Raw genomic sequence first — 17,336 nt, 5'->3', positions numbered from 1 at the left:
AAATAAATAAATAAATAAATGGAAAAAACAACAATTAAACAAAACAAAAACAAGTAAGCAAGCGAAAAAAGTAAGTTATATGTTGCCCAGGCCTGGTGAGTGGGAAGGATGTGGACAGCAACTGTTGATAGACTCAGGATTATTTTAGGGCATGGAACTGTAAAGTTGATTGTGGCAATAATTGCAAAACTTTGTTACTGTATTAAAATCCAATAAATTAAACAAAAAAAAAAGAAAGAAAAATCTCTGCAGGCTTGATACACAGAGGAAAATAAAGTTTAGAAATCCTGAAGATCAAAAATTATAAAGGATCATTCATATACAAGGTTTATTTCTTCCATGTGAAAATCTAGGATAGTAGAATTTTATTAATTGGTACATATGGGAATAGAGGAAAAAAAAATAGTGTGGTTCTCAATGTAGGGTATATACCTAGAAGTAGAATTAACAGACTATGGTAATTTTATATTTAACTTATTTTAATTTAAAGAAGAAAACAATGATACAGAATTTCAAAACAGGACAACAGGAAATGAACAGTGGTTAATATATTGCATTTTGCTGTCTTCAAAGTAGTTGCTTAAGATATGGGCATGCAAAATTTTACAAGATATAGGCATGCAAAATTGGTCAAATGAGCATAAATTGTTCTTTTCAATCAACTAATAGAAATTAATAGTATAGCTAGCTTAGCTATTACATATACATTATATATTTTACTATTTTCCCTTCCTTCTTTTCTCCTTTCCCCCATCCCAATTTCTCTTTCCTTTTGAGCAGTTTCTTTCCCTTTCACACATTTCTTCTTTTTCTTTTCTTTTCTTTTCTTTTTTTTTTTTTTTTTTGGTACTAGGATTCGAACACAGGACTTTGCACTAGCCAGGCAGGAGCTTGTGCCACTGAGCTATCTCCCTGGCTCACACATCTGTTATACATTTTGGATCTTATCCACTCTTTCAGCTTCTTACCCTAGGATACAATATGATGTCCACGCATGCGCGTCTGATTTGTTTCACTTATGAGTATGGTCTCTATTTGCATCCATTTATCTAGACAAGCCTCAAGTTTATCCTTCTTTATGGATGAGTAGTACTCTACCGTACAAAAAAATCTTTTTTATCCATTCTTCAGTTGATGAGCATTTGGGCTGTTTCCAAGACTGAGGTATCACAAATTGTGCTGCTATAAACAGGGGTGCACATGTATCACTGTGGTATAATCTTTTTATTATTATTATTATTATTATTATTATTCTGGAGAGATACCCACAATGGGAATAGTTGGATTGAATGGAACCTCTAATCCTATTTTTCTAAGAAATCTCCTGCAGTAGTTGTGCCAGTTTACACTCCCACCACCTGTGAAGAAGGGCTCCTTTTTCCTCACAGCACTTCCAGCATTTGTTATTTTTTGGTTTCTTGATGCTAGTCATTCTTTCTGGGGTGAGATGGAATCTCAATATTGTTTTAATTTGCATGTCTCAAATCCCCAATGATATTGAACATTTTTTCACATATTTATCTGCCATTTATAATGTTTCATCTGAGAAGTGTGCATTCATCTCAGATGCCCAGTTTTGAATTGAGTGTTTGAATTTTGGGGCCTGATTTTTTTTTTCAATTCTTTATATGTTTTAGACATAAGTCCTTTGTCGGAGAGAAAGTTGGCTAAAATTTTTTCACACTCTGTGGATATTCTTTACACTCTGTTGGTGATTTCTTTTGATATGCAACAAAAAATTTAGTAATCACAGCATGGGATTCTTTAAAGCACTTCCTGTGCAGTGTGGTTTTGTTCATGAATACCTTGCCTTCTACCCCTATGTCTTCAAGATTTTTACCTACTTTCTCTTTTTATTTTTTCCATAATTTTATTGAGAAACAAATAGCAATGAGCCAGTTTCAAACCAAATTGGTAGGACAGTTTCAATAATTAACACATTGCATACATTCTTCCTAGTGGTTAATTGCTGTACAAGATGCAGACTTGATATCCTATTTACAAACACTATTAGAACAAATCCCTCTGTTCATTAAGAGAATGTAACTATATATCTACCCTAACCACTTTGAATACACAGATACAAAATGGACATTCATCTGTATCCCCATTTTTTGTTAAGTTCAGTTATTTGAATATTATAGGTGTGTTAATTCAGTAAATATTCTAAAAGAGTCCAGTAATCCATAATAGTATTGGGTCTTCCGCTTCACTGGCAATGTCAGAAATTGTTGACAGGACCTACTTTCTCTTCAAGTAGATTTAGTTTTAATACTGAGATTCTGTTTCGCCACCTTTGATCCACTTTAACTCTACTTTGGTGCATGGTTATAGACATGGTCTAGATTAAGTCCTCAGCATGTGGAGAGCCAGTTTTTCCAGCACCACATATTGTAGAGGCTATTTTTCTTCCAGTGAACCTTTTTGGCCCCTTTGTCAAAGATGAGGAGACTGGGTGTGTTTTTAGTTCTGTCTACATCTTCTGATCTGTGTCATTGATCCCCAGGTCTGTTTTTTACCATGATGAATTTTTTTTTTTTTTTAACATTTTATATATTTGGTGCAGGGTCTCATTATGCAGCTTGGACTTGTAGTGATTCTCCTGTTTTCAGCCTCCCCAGCACTGGGATTACAGATGTGTAGTACCACACCTGGACTCGTTGGTTGGCTCACTGCACCCCGGGGGTGGGGCTGGTGTGGCATGAGGGACCGGGGAATGACCCTGGTTCCTGTGCTTGCCAAATCAGGTGCTTAGTCCGGTGAGCCATCTTGCTGGCCCACCATGATGATTTCATAACAGTATCTTCATAGTATAATTTAAAGTCAGGGATTATGATGCCTCCTGCCTTCCCTTTGCTGCCAAAATGTTTTCTCTAGATCTGTGTGGTATGATAACGGCATTTTAATCAATATTGCATTAAATTTGCATAACAGGTTTTTTTGTTTGTTTGTTTTTGTTGTTGTTTCTTTCTTTTTTTTTTTTTTTTTTTTTTTTTTTTTTGGTGGAACCGGGGATTGAACTCAGGCCATGCGCTTGCCAGACAAGTGCTTATTCTACTGAGCCATCTCCCTGGCCCCTTTTACTGTTTTTTTTTTACAACAGTTTTGGTAGCATGACCATTTTCACAATGTTGGTTCTCCTACGTATGAACAAGAAATACATTTGCAATTTGTGATATCCTCTTCAATGTTTTTTAGAGTACTGTAATCTTCAATGTACAGAACTTTTGCTTTGTTAGACTGATTCCTAAGTATTTCATTTTTGCAGGATGATATTGAAAAGGGTGTGGTTTCCCTAATTTCTCTCTCTCTGTGTGTTTGCTCTTTGTGTACCAGCAAATTATTCATTTCTGAGTGTTGATTTGTGTCCAGCTACATTAGCGATCTTGTTTATTAAGTCTAGCAGTTTTGTAGTGGAGATTTTGGGGTCTATGTAGAGAATCAAGACATCCACAATTAATAACAATAATTTAACTTCTTCATTTACTACCTTTATTCCTTTTATTTCTTTCTCATAACTAATGGTTCTGGCTAAAGCTACCAGAACTACAGTGAATAAGAGTGAAGACAGTGGACATCTTTGTCTTGTTCTTGATTTTAAAGTGAAAGCTTTCAACTTTGTCTATTTAGTATGATATTGGTTGTTGGTTTGTCATAGATGGCTTTTATCACATTGAGATAAAGATCCTCTGTCATAATTTTCTGTAGAGTTTTTATCATGAATGGCTGTTGGACTTTATCAAAAGCTTTTATGCATTCATTGAGATGAACATATGGCTTTTGTCTTTGGTTCTGTTGATACGGTGTATTACATTCATTGAGTTGCATATATTGAACCATCCCTGCATTCCTACGATGAATCCCACTTGGTCATGATGTACAATCTTCCTAATAATTTGCTGCATTCTGTTTGCTAGTATTTTATTGAGGATATTTTATCTATGTTCATTAAGGAGAATTGCCTGTAGTTTTCTTTTTTGGTTGGGTTTTTCTGTGGTTTTGGCATCAGAGTAATACTTAGCTCCAGGAATGAGTAAGGGAGAATTGCTTCTCTTTCAATTTCATTAAAAAGTTTGAGGAGTATTAGCATTAAATCTTCTCTAAATTTATTATAGAATTCAGCTGTGAATCCGTTAGGACCAGGGCTTTTCTTTGCTGGTGATCAATTATGTTTTCAATTTCATTGACTGATATTGGATTATCCAGAATTCTTGTATCTTCTTGATTGAACTTTGGTAATTCATACATTTCTGGGAATCTGTCCACTTCTTTTGTGTTTTTCTTCCTATGCCAGTAAAGATTTTTGAAGTAAGTACTGAGGATCTTCTGAATTTACACAGGATCTGTAATGATTTCATCCTTTTCATTCCTGATTGCATGAATTTGAGTTGTTTCTATCCTTTTCTGATAAGATTAGCTGGGAGTTTATCAATTTTATTTATTGTTTCAAAAAGCCAACTCTTTTAATCATTAATTCTTTGTATTGTTTTCTTACTCTTCATTGTATTAATTTCTGCTCTGACTTTTATAATTTCTTCCCTCCTATAGGTTTTGTGCTTGGCTTGTTCTTCTTTATCTAGAAGCTTGAGAGGCAACATTAGGTTGTTTATTTGTGCTCATCCTCTTTTCCTGATGTGAGAATTCACCACTATAAATTTCCCTCCAAGGACTGCTTTCATTGCATCCCACAAGTTCTGGTAAGTTGTATTTGCATTTTCATTTGATTGTAGATATTGTTTAATTTCTTCTTTAATTTCACCCATGACCCACTGGTTATTCAGGAGGGTGTTGTTTACTTTCCATGTGTTTATGAAGTTTTTGCAGTTTCTTTCGTCATTAATTTCCAATTTCATTACACTTTGTTCAGAGAATATGTATGAGATAATTTCAATTCCTTTGCATCTAATTAAGCATATGCTGCAGGCTAATAAATGGTCTATTTTATAGAACATCTCACATGCGTGAGAAGAATGTGTATTCTGATTATGCTGGCTGGAACACTCTGAAAATATCTACTAAATCCATTTGTAATCCATTTGTAATAAGTTCCATTATTTCTTCATTGATTTTCTTTTTTTTTTTTTTAGTGTAGTTGGTATAGTGTCTCACTATGAAACTGGGACTCATAGTAATCCTCCTGTTTTCAGCCTCTCCAGAACTGGGATTACAGGTGTATGCCACCATGCCCAGTCCCCAAGCTGGTGAGGGATGTGGTGCTGGGGCTCAAACACCAGACCCTGTGCTCACTTAAGCAGGCACTTAGTCTGCTGAGTCTTTGCTGTTTTTTTTTTTTAAAAATGTTTATTTATTTATTTAGGTATAGGGTCTCACTTTGCAGCTCAGACTTGTAGTGATCCTCCTGTCTCAGCCTCCCCAGGACTGGGATTATAGGCACGTCCTGCCATGCCTCATTTTGGCAGCCAACAAGGCATGCATCACCTGGGATCAAACCCAGGTCCTTTAGCTTGCCAGGCAGGTGCTTAGACCACTGAGCTATCTCCCCAGCCCTTCTTTGCTGATTTTTTTGTATAGTTGATCTATCTCTTTGTGACAATGGGGTTTTAAGGTTCCTGCTTACAACTGCATTATTGCTTATTTGATTTTTCATGTATATTAATAACTGTCTTACAGAGTTGGGTGCTACTGCAATTTGGTACATACACATTTATGCTTTCTCTTCTTCTTGTAGTTTTCCCTTAGCAAGTATATAGTGACTTTCTTAACTCTTTTGATCATTCTTGGTTTGAAGTTTACATTGTTTGCAAAAAGAATAGCTAGCCCTACTTTTATCTGGGTTCCTGTCACATGGAGCATTGTTTTCCATCCTTTGACATTGAGTTTATAAATTTCTTTTTGAGTTAAATGTGGTTTTTTGTATACAGTATACTGTTGGATTTTTTTTTTTATCTATTCTGTCAGTCTGTTCCTTTTGATTGGTGAATTCAGGCCATTTACTTTGATGGTTATTACTGACATGTGTTGGCTTATCTCTGTCATGCTATTTCCTGCTTCTCTTGACCCTGTGTCCTCTGCTCTTTTACCACATTTCTTGCCCCATTGGCTTCAGCTGGCTCATGTTTTGGACCTTTGCGGGTCTTCCTGTCCATGCTGTGTACTCTAGTCAGGATCCTACTGTGTGGCTGGCGCTCCCTAGGCAGCCTGGTCCCATGATGCAGGGCATCTGAACTCCTGGTTGCTGAATCTGGATTCATCCTGGGCTGGTTTCCAGGTCCTGTGATGCAGTGGGAGTGTGTGGTAACTGTTTAAGAACTACCAAACTGGTTCTCATAGCAGCTCTACAATTTTTCATTACAACTATGTCTCAGTTACTCTTCTCTTGTTGCTGGGACAAGTACCTGACAATCAAAATGAAGGAAGGAAAGGTTTATTTCACTCACATTTACTGCAGGTTTTAGTCCATACTTGGCTGACTCCAAGGCAGACTGGTATATGGCAGAGGGTAGCTGTTCATGGCAGCAAAAGGCAGCAAGACAGCAAAGGGATGAATAGTGGCAGCAATGGCTTCAGAGAGCAAGTCTTCTGTCCCTCTGTCTCTTTTATGTTACATTCAGGCTATCTACCCCAGGCTGGGTATAGCACTCACACCCAAAATCCCAGCAGTACTCAGACCCATAATCCCAGCCTTGGATCCTGAATTAATCACAATCTGTAGAACTGCACCTCAGAGACTACATGAGGCTACATGGGGGAACAAATACACACAAAACATAACAAAGTAGCAATGCACAAGCGTTTCCATTTCTCCACACTTCTCCTTCCCATCACTTGCTATACTGGGGTGTAGAGGGAGGTATTTCTTTTTATACCCACCCTACATGGTGTGGAATGGTACAGTTGGATACCATGTAACAACATGGTCTACAAATAGGATATACTTTGGTGGCCTTATAAAATTATAATGGAGATGAAAATTTTTGTACTCTATTGAAGTTTGACCATTGTAACATCACAGTGCAGGGCATCCCTCACTTGTACAAGCAAACCTACCACACTGCCAAGGGATGTATGTGCCAGTGTACAGTCATGCATCATGCACAGCACATGGTACTTCATAATGACAGCAAATGGCTATGTCACTATGAACAATATATTACTGTGTTTATTATACTTTGATTTTTTTTTAACGTATTCGCTACAGGGTCTCTCTACACAGCTCAGACTCATAGCAATCCTCCTGTTTTCAGTCCCCCCCGCCTCCAACCCCCAGCACTGGCATTACAGACATGCGCCACCATGCTTGGTCTTGGTGGCTGACTCAGCACACCTGGGCCAGTGTGACATGCGGTGTCAGGGATCTAACCCTGGTCCACTGTGCTTGCCTAAGCAAGGGCTTAGTCTGCTGAGCTACCTCGCTGGCCCTGATCAGTATTTTTGAGTGTACATCTTCTCATGTTTTTAAGGTTTTACTGCAAAATAGTGTACTGCACCAAGAGGCAATGTTCAGGGACTGCCCTGTATCATCTATGCTTAGGTAAGTGCGTATGATGACGTCACACAATGAAATCACCTAATGACCAATTTCTCTTAATGTATAGGTGTTGTTAAGTGAGGCATACTGCATTTCATTGTATCTTTGCATTTCCCTAATCTGGCAAAGTTAAGTACCTCCTCGTGTGCTTCCTTGGCGTTCCTATATTTTCTATGAAGAAATCTCTATTCCAATCTTTTGCCCCTTTGTGACTAGGTTGTCTATTCTTGAATTCTAGGAATTCTTTATACCTTCTCATCAGATAAATGACTTGCCAATATTTTTCCCATCTGTAGGTTTTCTTTTCAAAACATGGCATTCTTTGTAACAAAACTTTAAAAATCTTATGCAGCTTCATTTGCCATGTTTTCCTGTGTCAGTTTCACTTTTAAACAATCCCAAAGTCACAAAGATTTACTTTTATCTTTTTTTCTTCAAAGAATTTGACAGTTTTAGCTCTACTGCTGTATTGACATTTAAGAGACAGACTGAGGATGGATCCTGTCGGCTTTTGTCCACCACGCAAAGGAGTTGTAAATCAGTCTGATTGCTGCAGGTAAAAATCAGAGGGCTCCAAATACAGAGCACGGCCAGCAAGTATGATGAGAACGAGTCAGCTTCAAGATAGTGAGAACCAGGACATCCCGCTAACGTATCAGATGCATGAATGCTGAAACAAGAAAAATTTAATTCATAAAATCAGCCACTTAAATTGTAAAGGATAATTTATACCTTTATGTTTACAGAACAGGGGGAAAACCTGTACATGTCCTTACAGGCTTGAAATTAAGTTAAAAGAACACTTGGTTTCCCCTCTTCTTCCCACTTGGGCCTGAGGAGAACTTAGCCACCACTGCGTCAGTTTGTGCCTCCCAACAACTTCGCTTACATCATGTCTCTGCTCCTGATAGTATGATACGCACAGAAGGAAAAAAGAGAAAGAAGGGCCGATGAGAAAGCTCAGCAGACTAAGCGCTGGCTTAGGCAAGTGCAGGGGCCAGGGTTCCATCTCTGGCACCACATGCTATGCTAGCTCCACCCCCAGGCATGCTGGGCGTGGTGGCAAACACCTGTAATCGCAGCACTCAGGAGGCAGAAAATAAGAGGATCACTTCAAATTTGAACTGTAGTGAGACCTAGACAGAAAGAGAGAGAGAGAGAGAGAGAGAGAGAGAGAGAGAGAGAGAGAGAGATCAACAGTCTTGCAGAATCAAAGAGCTTTCAATTCAATAGCTGAATGTTCCTGGGGCAGATGTGTCTGGGGAGAGCGGGGCCTGGGAGGGGGTGTCTCTATCCACAACTTCTGTAACTGAAAACCACCCTTACCTATGATGTCATCCAAGAATAAGCCATGTTTGTGCCCTGTAAGTTCAATCCCTATTCCTACGACACGTGGTTGCATCAGGCTTGTCCTCGGCTGGTTAGAGTTTGTCTAACACAGTCGTGCATTAGATTCATCAATGGAGAGATCATAGAGAGAAAACTTGAATTTGTAGCACAGGAAGATAAAAGCCAAGCACTGGCCAACAAAACTACAGCAGGTGAAAGGGGAAGACCAGGCCAGGGGAAGACATGTGGAGTCAGAACTCAACGATCTAATATCTTAGGAGTGTATCCTGAGACTAGACTGCATTCAGCCTCCTCAATCTAAAATGCAGTGTCATCTAGGCCTGGTGGCAAACACCTGTAATCCCGGGTACTCAGCAGGCTGATGCAGGACGATGCAAGAAAAATTAAGTTCATGAAATAAGGTGCCTAAATTGTAAAACTTTGAGCCTTTCTCAAAATAAAAAGGACTGGGAATAGCTCAGGGTAGACTACCCCTAGGTTCAATCCCCAGTAAGGGTGAGGGTGCCATTCATTTACAAATACTCAACTTTCAGTTAACTTTTGTTAAGTATCTAAGGACTGGGTATAATGTGGGCACTGGTAGATAGTTTTGATCAATAACACACCTATCTTTTTTTTTTTTTTATTGGTACAGGGTCTACAGGGTCTCACTACGTAGACTGGACTTGTAGTGATTCGCCTGTGTTCAGCCTCCCAAGAGCTGGGTTACAGGCAGGCGCCACCATGCCCAGTCTCAATCACTGCCTCAGTGGGGACCAGGGGTGGGGCCAGCACCGCATGCTGGGAATCAAACCCCACCTACTGACCTACTGTGTCCTCTTAAGCAGGTGTTTTAATCACTGAGCTATTTGGCCAGCCCTAGTACACCTATCTTTTCCACTTCAATGAAACAATGCATTCTGCTCCAGAGTACAAATTTTTCAAAATATCTTGAGACTGTCAAAATCATAAAGCTCTCTATGACTCTAGCAAATTGCAGAAGGTTGAAAACTTTAGCTCCTTTTCCATAAATTCCTAACTGGTATTCCATGCCACTGAAGTCTCCCACAATGGCCATCAAGCTGAGAGTGGAAATCTCAAGAAAGGGCATTTTTCCTGGCCAATTTTATTTGACTAATCACTAATTTCCTAACTGAGATTAGAGCATGTTCAGTGAATAAATGAAGTACAGAAGAGTCACAAGTGTGTTATCTCCTTGTGCTATGCTGTAGGGCCCCAGTGAAAAGAAAATGTGAAAGGCTATTACTAGAAATCTGTGTGAACCTGATAAGGAAAGGGGAACCTTGAATGTGACAAAGACCACAGATAAACCTAGCCAAGTACAAACACAGAACTCAGCCGGTATTGTGAGCACCAACGTACCTAGAACAGAACAAGGACAACGCGGCAGCTTCTCACTACATATTCACACATGTTATACATCCACAGATGTAAGCCCTGTGAATGCAAGCACAGGAATGCCCAAAAGAAAAGGTTGGAAGGTGATACACCAACTGATGGTCACTGTGATATCCCTGGAAAAGCCCTCAGGGATATGAACAGCCCTGGCAGACTTGGGCTTTATTTACAGTGTCTGATTTTTCTTGACAAGAAGAGTATACTCACGAAATACACAGTTGTTGTGGTTTGCCTGGGGGTCTCACACTTCGTGCACTGAAAGCTTACACTCGCAAGCCCCGTGTGAACTGTGACTGTGAGTTGGGAGCTCTATGAAAGACTGCGTGATGACGGCCACGGCCTCGCAAGCGCAGCAGCACACTCCGGCCAGCAGGCTGTCTGAAGAAAGCCAGCTCTCTCTGGCTTGCTCCTCAGCTTCCCCTTGTGTGCTGATCCTTGTGCCAGGTGGCAGGAGAAAGGACAGCACCGGAAGCCAGTCCTGTGCTCTTGGACTTCGCAGTCTCCAGAAAGACGAGCTAGATAAATCATGGTACTCATAAATCACCCCGCCTGGGATAATCGCTCATGGCAAAAGAGAGTGGAAGAAGATGGGAGCTAAGCATGCTTTTTAGTTATTCAAGAAAAATACGAACACTTGAAATGCAAAAAAAAAAAAAAAAAGTGTCGAATGTGAAAATAGCTGCAAAAGGCAAGAAAGTCCTGTTCTTCAGTTTGCCAACCTGTGACTCGATGGACATCATTGCTTAGGCTTACGGATTCTGGTTCTTGGGTTCTGACACTGAACTTGCACAAACTCCAACCATTGGCTGCTGTCTCACCGGAAGAAGGGGTCGGATCTATCTGAGTGCTACTGAGTGGGCATACTGTATCAACAAGAGGATGCTAAGTTCCCTTGGAGCTTATTTCTCAAGAAAAGATAAATGATTCTGAGCTTATTCTCATCTAAAAGATGCCCCTGTCAGAACATTATTAGAAGATTAGACAGAATAGTAGTTCTAATAGCAGTTTGTCCTTACGGCAAACCCTAATTAATTGCCTCCATTGCAATTACTTAGCTGTGGACAAACAGGAGCTGACAGATGATGTGCAGCTTATCCTAAGAATCACTTTTCAAGCATGACTTAAAATTAGAATGTCAAAGGGCTGGCCAAATAGCTCAGGGGAATAAAGCACCTGCAAGCAGGTGCAGGGGCCAGGGCTTCAATCCCTGGGCCTGCCGTGCCAGCCCCGACAGCAATTGAGACTGGGTAAGGTAGCGTGCACCTGTAATCCCAGTGCTTGGGAGGCTATAAATGGACAGATCACTACGAGTCCGATCTAGTAGTGAGACCCTGAACACCTTCCCTAAAGGCGACCCTTCCCTAAAAATACCAAAAAAAAAAAAAAAAAAAAAATTAATTAATTTAATTAAAATGCCAAATAATTATCCCTGCTATCATTTCTTATTTACCCCATCCAAACCATATTACGCTATTCACATGGCTGAAATTTCTTACATCAATCTCAAAATGTCCCCAACCATTTATCAAAATACTTATCACATTTTCAAAATATTATAAAAAGAAAAGATAAGAAAAAAGAATAGTGAGAAACTTACTAGTGCATGTGCCAGCTCTCTCAAAGCCTTCCAAAATCATGACCTAATCTACAATGTTCTAGAAGCACAAGACAAAGTCATAATGTTTCTCAGTGCCTTACAGATATCTTACCTACTACGGTATTCAGAGGGAAAGAATTGGGGGTAGAGACTGGGTACGGTGGGCCTTGCTGATCAGAGCTGATAAAGTAGGGCTCTTTACAGCCCTCCCTCTCTCTCTTCAGAGTCTGGGCTAGAAAGTGAGGAGGGGAGAGCCTCAGTGTGTTGGGGTACAAGCTGGGGCCGAGCCCCCCTGATTACTGAGGGCCCCTCTTCTGGTATTCCTGTTGGAGTGGAGGTTCCAGGGTGCTGTGGACCATAACCCACTGTCCTGTTTCTGTAGCCATCTATGTTATCATGCCAGGAAATGGACTTGACAAAGAGGCCATTGGGGAGCATGGAATCCCCAGCACTGAAGGTGGTAAAGTGGGTGTCACTGTGAAGGTTGTAGGAGACAACCTGTTCCTTTATACAGCCCAAGATGTCTTTTAAGGGGCCATCTTCTTGATTTCATTGTGTTAGTAGCTTTCTCCAGGTCATATCTATGGTGGCAGGAGGTCTAGGCATGATTTCCTGGACAGCCCCATAGCAATCGCAATACAGTTGTCCACAGGGACCACCCAAGGTCTCCTGGGTGACAGTAATGCTAGGGTTCTCATGAGTCCCTCCACATTCCAAAGTTGTAAAAGATGATCCTGGCCAGAGGTGCGAAGCAGTTGGTGCCCCAGAAGGCATTTCTGATGCTCTTGGGGAATTTGTACTTCCCAGATTCACAGCACCACCAACACGGGGGCCTCAGAAGAAAGGGCACAGACAATGGTGCCGTTGGTTTTCCCCTTCTTTAAGGACCTGGCCTTCTCCACAGTAACAAAGGTCTCTACCGCACTTCACCACATAAGCAGCGCCTGGTCACTGCATCTGATACTGACAGTCTCCTTCCTGGAGGACGCAGGTGGGCTTTCCACTGACCACACACCTCCTGGTCTTGGCCTTGAGTACAACAGTGCATACTTGAAAGGGGTGAAGTCACACTAGAGCATGCTGACCACGTAAGGACATCAATGAAGGGACCACTGATGGCGACAACTCCGCCAGAGTTGGAAGCCTGCTGGGGCCTGACACCCAGGACAGACCTATCTGCTTATTCCAACAATAGCCACCGCATCTCAGGAGCACGGCTGCTGCTGTACAGTAAATGTGGCTGTCTCGCAAATGGAGGAACAGAGATTCAGAAGCAAAATTTGAGATACTGTTTTGCTACTAAAATAAAAGGTCATTCTGAAAAATCACAAGAAACGTTCCAGAAATCTTCAGAACTCCAAGGTAAAAGACTATAAAAGGACATTTTTCTTGGAATTCTTTTCTTCCATTTATTTGAGAAGAAAGAAAATAAAGAATTGATGACATCAGTTTAGAAAACAGTCCTTTTTTCAATATGCTTTTGAATACATTCCTGAAGTACTGTTAATAAGATATATAGGACCAGGGACATACTTAGTGGCATAGTGCCTGCCTGGCAAGCACAAGGTCCTGAGTTCGGTTCCAGGTACAAACAAAGATATGTGGACTTCCAGTTGATTTTTCTGTTAATAACTACAGATTTGTGTATCTGTCCATTCTGTTAGATGGTGTCTTTTGGGTCCAATATCAACCACTTGCACAATGGCTACAACCAGTCTAGCAGCGGTGCTGCTGGCCCCAAGGCAGGTGGATCTCACCGGACTACGTGAGAGCCAAAGCCATGCCCTGGGCCTCTGTTAAGTTATAATCAGAAGAATTAATGATCAGCCAGTAACTGCTCCAATAAAAGCAGCTTTAAAAGAACAATAATGAGGGGCCGGGGAGATGGCTCAGTGGAACAAGCGCTTCCCTGGCAAGTGCAAGGGCCTGAGTTCAATCCCCGGTTCCACTAAAAAAAAAAAGAACAACAATGAGATGAACAGGACTTCAGAAAATTAAATTTAATGCACATTATTGAAAATTTGGAAAGCAAATAGTAAAATATAAAAGTACATCCTTGAGCTGGGAATGTACTCAAGATAGCTCAGCAGTCTAAGTGCCTGCCTGGCAAGCTCAAGGACCCGGGTTAGATTCCCCAGTACTGCTTGCCATGCTGGCCCCAAAACCAGGCATGGTGGTAAATGCCTGTAATCCCAGCACTGGGGAGGCTGAGACAGGAGGATCACTAGAGTCTGAGCTGCCTAGTGAGACCCTGTATCAAACAAATAAATTTTAAAAATAAATAAAAGTCCATGCCAGTCCTCAAATCATGTCCCAAATGCTATTTTTAAAATTATTTTTAAACCTTAAATAATGTCTAGTGAAATCAATTTGAATAATCTTTTAAACCTAAAGTGAGTTTTAAAAATCTCTATCCTTCAAAAGTTAATCTGTAACAACATTAATATATAAGAGTCTAGGAGTAAAGAATTCATTGCTATAGGAACTATAATAAGCTATTGATAAGAAAGCACTAAGTTTAGGAAATAGTAACTAATGAACCAATAACCTAGAGATTTACAAGCTTCAGTTTCTGTTGATACCAAAAAATAAATAAATAAATAAATAAAAGCAACCACAAGGTTCAACATAATCTACCAGCAACATTCAGCTGTCTAAGCTCACTCTCCCTCTTCTGATGAGACCGTGCGAAGCTAGCAAGACCCAGTATGCAGGGATCAACGTATATCTTATTGGTTCCTTTCTCTAGAGAACCTTGGCTAATCTAAGTACCAAAAAAGAATGCTATCTCTCTTCCATTAGCAGATTTTTCTTCCTAAATAAAAGACAAATATCTGACTGATGATTACTTTTCAATATCTGCCTGTCAATAAGAAAGGTGAAGGCAAAGACTTGGAACCATTGATGGGGCAAACGGGTATGGATCCCTTACTACATAGAACATGTAGTTGTCCCAGTACCTGCTGAAGACCCAGCAGTGAACAGAAGAGACAAAACCTAGGATCTGCGGAGTCATAATCTAGTACCAACAACAGGCAAGCAGTACTATGATGACAACAGTGGTGTAGGTATTATGAAATAAGGAGCGAGCAAAGATGGGCAGAGGCTAACGGGAGAAATGAGCACCAAGCAGAGGAGACAGCAGCTCAAAGACTCCTGGGATGACCTGGGCCAGTGTGCTTAAGGAACCTCGAGGGGCCAGTGTGGCCAGAACAGCCTTCAAGACAAGCAAGAACAACACAAAGTCAAAGTCTTTCCCCAGGTGAGGTGGAAAGTCTGACCTGAACAAAGCAAAGACCTGATCTTGTATTAATTTTTAACAACTGGCTGCTATATGAAGAATAAATAGGAGGAGGACAAGAGTACACTGAGGGAACTTTTACACACTAATCTTCAGGCAAGAAATGAGGGCGCCTATATTCATTAGCAGTGTGTAAGCAATTACACCCCTAATTAGGCAGCAGAATTCCAGAGTGGAGCCATTCCTCCTTGGAAATGTTGAAGCCTGCAGGCTGCAGCTAATTAGAGCACAGAGCAATCAGCATGCCCCATTCACGGACCTGGTTAGGTGTTCCGCAGGGCTCAGGGCGGGGGGCTCAGAGAATCTGCAATCACAATGATACATGTATAATCACAACTGAGGATGGCCGCAATGTGCAAGTTTTATGACCACAAAGAAGAGACATGGCACCAGCGACACCAGCTCTGCAGCTTAGAAAATGGGGGCAGAGGCTCTTTTCACCAATCTCTAGAGTTATCCTGGATAGACAAACCATTGCTGGTGTTTACATTAGTTCTATCTGCCGAGTTCATCCATCATACAATGTGGACGGGTGGATCAGACTCTCTTATCTTGGTGGCCGCAGCCATTTGGATCTACCACTCAATCCTCTTGTGCTAATTCCATACTCAGTGACCTCAATGTAGTGCAGCTTTCTGTGGAGAATTTCCTGGGAGAAATGAGTTCCTACAGTGGAAGGCATAAACCCTAAAATTTGCTTGGGAGAGATTTCATTTTAAGTCAACAAGTCGAGAGAACTGTATTTGCAACGATGCCAGAAGTCTAACTGATATGAATCCTCTTCAGTCTACAACCTAAGAAAGGTTCTGGGTCTTGCTAGTTGACAGGAGAATGAGAGCCCAGGAGGTCAAGGACTCAGGAGAAAGCTGAAGGGATGAGGCACACCAAACCACAGTGCCACACAGTCATTTAATGTAAACAGCGGGAGCTGCTCATTTGAGCATCTGTAGGAGATTTACTTTGGAAGGATGCTTAGGGCGTACTCATCCTTGAAAGGTAGTGCTGAGAAGTTTGCATTTCCTTTGAAAGCTAAGTAAAGTGGAATCTATTCATAAACATAAGAGTAAAACAGTTTTGTTTGAGGAAAACAGCCCAGAGCATGGACTAGATGGACAGAAAGAAATTGAGAAGACTCTTGGTGAGAAAATGCTGGGCCTGAGAAAGATAGAGACTAGGGGTGCAGAGAGGGCGGAGAACCACTGGAGCAACAGAGAACACACCTTCTAGAGTGAGTCAGTGGGGATACATGGTAGATTTGGCTTAGCCAAATAACTGGAGAGCAAGGGGTTCTGTCCCCCACCTGCCGTGCCAGCCCTGCCCCCACGGTGTACTGAGATGGTGAATGAGACTGGGCATGGTGATGTGCGCCTGTAATCCCCGCACTTAGAAGGCTGAAAAGCAGGAAGGATCACTACGAGCCCTATGTGTATAGTGAGACCCTGTAGACTCTGTACTAAATACATTGGAAAAATAAAATAAAATAACTGGAGAGCAATTTCATTACTGAGATTGGGAATGGAAACAGAAGAGCAAGCTTTGGAGGGAGCATCAATTGAGCTTGGTCTTGAAAACATTGATCTTGAAATGTCTGTGAGCTGTCCAGTGGTGCTGTCGAGAAGGTAACAGAAAACGCACGGCTGTATTCACAAGGGCCCTGTGAGCAGAAGCCTTAACTTGGAGATCTTCTGTACACGACAGGCAAAGTCAGAGAAGTCAGTGAACTGGAATTGGTCAGTGGGGCAAAGCATGGGGAAAGAAGTGGTGAGAGGATCAAGAATAATTCTGTCAGTACCACAAGGTACCAGCGGAGCAAGGGGAGAAGGCCTCTTTCCAGGACAGAGTAAGAAAATACGGACGAGAAGAGGCTGCTCCATTTACCAGTCAGACTACTGAAGATCTCTTCCAGAACTGAAAGGGGAGAACTCAAGTGAGGACAGAGGAGAGAGAGAGAGAGAGAGAGAGAGAGAGAGAGAGAGAGAGAGAGAGAGAGAGACAGAGAGAGAGACAGAGAGAGAGAGACAGAGAGAGACAGAGAGACAGACAGACAGAGAGAGAGAGACAGAGACAGAGACAAAGACAGAGAGACAGACAGAGACAGAGAGAGACAGACAGAGACAGAGAGACAGAGACAGAGACAGAGACACACAGAGAGAGTGGCCTCTGATTCCCTTATCTTTGCATTTTCATCCAAATGTCGGTTT

The sequence above is a fragment of the Octodon degus genome, unplaced genomic scaffold (assembly GCF_000260255.1).
Source record: "Octodon degus isolate 3935 unplaced genomic scaffold, OctDeg1.0 scaffold00061, whole genome shotgun sequence".
Classification (NCBI taxonomy): domain Eukaryota; kingdom Metazoa; phylum Chordata; class Mammalia; order Rodentia; family Octodontidae; genus Octodon; species Octodon degus.
The sequence above is the reverse complement of the archived record's forward strand: the minus strand, read 5'-3'. Positions refer to the sequence as shown.